Source organism: Odocoileus virginianus, chromosome X (assembly GCF_023699985.2).
Source record: "Odocoileus virginianus isolate 20LAN1187 ecotype Illinois chromosome X, Ovbor_1.2, whole genome shotgun sequence".
Classification (NCBI taxonomy): Eukaryota; Metazoa; Chordata; class Mammalia; order Artiodactyla; family Cervidae; genus Odocoileus; species Odocoileus virginianus.
In genome coordinates, this window is record NC_069708.1 from 13,671,988 (window position 1) to 13,675,576 (window position 3,589).

Here is a 3,589-nt window from a genome sequence, read left to right on the forward strand (position 1 = left end):
CTAAAAACTAGCAAGGAGGCACTCTTTCTGTCCCCTTCTGCTGTCTATGTCAGAAACTTTCTCTGTTTTATACTATTACACAACAAGCTATTAAACAACAAGCTCTGAGCGATCAAGCCTCATCACTGGCCCTGGGTTGAATTCCTCTCCTCCAGAGGCCACGAATCCTGGTGTTGTTCATGGCTCATAGCAGCAACCTTTCATCTGTGTACATATAACTGATTCACTTTGCTGCATAGCAGCAGCTAATACAACACTGTAAAACAACTATACTCCAATAAAAAATAACTTTAAAAAAGACATAGAGTGGCAGACTGGGTAAGAAAACAAGAGCCTACAATATGTTGCCTACAAGAGACCCATTTTAGGGCAAAGGGCACGCATAGATTGAAAGTGAGGGGATGAAAAAGGCTATCTCATGCAAATGAAAATGACAAGAAAGTTGGGGTAGCAATACTCATATCAGACACAACAGACTTTAAAAAAGAGGCCATAAAGAAGGATGAAAAAGAACACTATACAATGATAAAAGATCAGTACAAGAAGAGGATGTTACACTCATTAACATACATATACTCAGTATTTGTTGTTGCTGTTGTTCAGTCGCTCAGTTGTGTCTGACTTTTTGCAACCCCATGGACTGCAGCACGCCAGGCTTCCCTGTCCTTCACTATCTCCCAGGGTTTGCTCAGGCTCATGTCCATTGAGTCGGTGATGCCATCCAACCATCTCATCCCCCGTCACCCCCTTCTCTTCCTGCCCTCAGTCTTTACCAGAACTCAATATAGGAACACCTAAAGACATGAAACATACTAATAGACATAAACGGAGAAATTGACAGGAATACAATAATACTAGGGAACATTAACACCCCACCGACATCATTGACAGATCTTTCAGACCAAAACAAAACAAAACAATAAGGCAACAGAGATCCTAAATTCCACAATAAAATAGTGAGACATAATTGATATTTTCAGGACATTACAGCCTCAAAATACCAGAATACACTTCTTCATAAGAACACCAAATGGTGGATGATATTGGTGCTGTGAGAAAGCCTAGAGAAGGCCTGGAATGGGAGGCCGTGGTGGCTTCCAAGGTGGCTTCAGCAGGGGGGTCCCGGGCTTGGGTCACAGTCAGGATCAGGGATAGGGCAGAGATCACAGAGCTCACAGAGGCAAGGCCAAGGACAAGGTGTGGCTCCCGGTTACCAAGCTGGGCTGCCTGGTCAAGGACATGAAGATCAAGTCCCTGGAGGAAATCCATCTCTTCTCTCTGCCCATCAAGGAATTTGACATCATTGACTTTTTCCTGGGAGCATCCCTCAAGGATGAGGTTTTAAAGATTATGCCCATGCAAAAACAGACCTGGTCAGCAGACCAGGTTCAAGGCATTTGTCGCCATCAGGGATTACAACAGATGTGTCGGTTCAGATGTCAAGTGCTCTAAGGCAGTAGACACTGATATCCGTGGGGCCATCATCCTGGCCAAGCTCTCTATCATCCCCACGTGATGAGGCTACTAGGAAAATAAGATTGGCAAGTCCCACAGCGTCCATTGCAAGGTGACTGGCTGTTGTGGCTCTTTGCTGGTGTGCCTCATCCCTGCTCCCAGGGGCACTGGCATCACCTCAGCCCCTGTGCCCAAGAAGCTCCTGATGATGGCTGGCACTGATGACTTACATCTCTGCCAGTGGCTGCACCATCACCCTGGCATTTTCGCCAAGGCTACTTTTGATGCCATTTCCAAGACCTACAGTTATCTCACCCCTGATCTCTGGAAAGAGATGGTGTCCACCAAGTCTCCATATCAGGAATTCACTGACCATCTTGTCAAGACCCACACCAGAGTCTCTATGCAGAGGACCTAGGCTCCGGCTGTAGCCATCACATAATTTTATATGAGAAAAATAAAGTGAATGAAGCCAGAATAAAAAAAAAAACCAGAATACACATTCTTAACAATTACACATGGAACATTCTCTAGAATAGTAGGACACAAAACAAGCATCAACAAATTTAAGAGAATAGAAATTATTTCAGGGATCTTTTCTGATCACAATGGTATGAAACTAGAAAACAACCACAGAAAGAAGAGAAAAATAATTACATTGAGACTAAATAACATGCTCTAAAAAAACAATGGGTCAACAATGAAATCATAGAGAAAATTTAAATATACCTTGAAACAAATGACAATGAAACCAGAATCATACAAAATCTATGGGATGCAGCAAAAGCAGTCTTAAGGGGGAGGTTCACAGCAATATAGGCCTTCCTCAAAAAACAAAAAAAAATCTCAGATAAACTCCCTACTTACCACCTAAAAGAACTGGGAAAAAAGAACAAAGAAAACCTAAAGTCAGCAGAAGGAAGAAAATAATAAAGAGCAGAGAGAAAATAAAATAGAAATTACAAAAATAATAGAAAAAGAACATCAATAAAACTAACAGCTATTTTTTGAAAGGGTAAGCAAAACTGACAAATCTCTGGCCAGGCTCACCAAGTAGAAAAGAGGAACCAATAAACAAAATAAGAAATAAAAGGAGAAATAATAACAAATACTGCAGAAATTTTTTTAAAAAATAGAATACAATGAACAATTACATGCCAACAAATTCAACAACCTAGAGAAATGGACAAGTTTCTAGAAACAGACAGCCCACCAAAAATGAATCAAGAAGAATTAGATAAATTTGAACAGATCACTAGAAGTGAAATAGAATTTGTATTAATAATAATAGAAAAAAACCTCCCTGCAAACAAAGTCCAGAACCAGATGGCTTCATTGGGGGATTCTACCAAACACAGGAGGAACTTATACTGATTCTTCTCAAATTCTTCCAAAAGACTGAAGAGGAGGGAGTACTCCCAGTTATTCTATGAAGCCACCATCACCCTGATACCAAAACCAGACAAAGACACTACCAAAAAAGAAAACTACAGGGCAATATCCTTGATAAATATAGATGCAAAATTTCTCAGCAAAATATTAGCAAATCAAATCCAACAATATACAGAAAAGATCATACACCATGATCAAGTTGGATTCATCCCAGGGTCAAAAGGATGTTTCAACATATGTAGCCCAATCTTGTCATACACCATATCAACAGAAGAAAAGACAAAAACCACATGATCATCTCAATGATGCAGAAAAAACATTTGACAAAATTCAACATCCATTCATGATAAAAAGTCTTATCAAAGTGGGGATAGAGGGAATATATTTCAACATAGTAAAAGCTATTTATGACAAACCTACAGCCAACATAATACTCAAGAGTAAAAAGCTAAAAGCCTTCCTGCTAAATTCTGGAACAAGACAAGGATGTCCACTCTCACTTCTTCTATTCAACATAGTATCAGATAAGAAAAAGAAATAAAAGTTGTCTAAATTGAAAGGGAAGAGTAAAATTGTCATTATATGCAGATAACTTACAGCTTAAAGACTTAAACATAAGACATGACACCATAAAACTCATATAAGAGAACATGGGTAAAACATTCCCTGACATAAATTGTAGTGATGTTTGCTTAGGTCAGTCTCCTCCCAAGATAATAGAAACAAAAGCAAAAATAAGCCA

At 39.4% G+C, this 3,589-nt stretch overlaps 1 pseudogene; it reads left to right on the top strand.

Annotated features, from left to right (window-relative positions):
* The first annotated feature begins 1,077 nt into the window (after window positions 1-1,077).
* On the top strand, window positions 1,078-1,933 carry LOC110122201 (small ribosomal subunit protein uS5 pseudogene; annotated as a pseudogene).
* The last annotated feature ends 1,656 nt before the right edge of the window (window positions 1,934-3,589 follow it).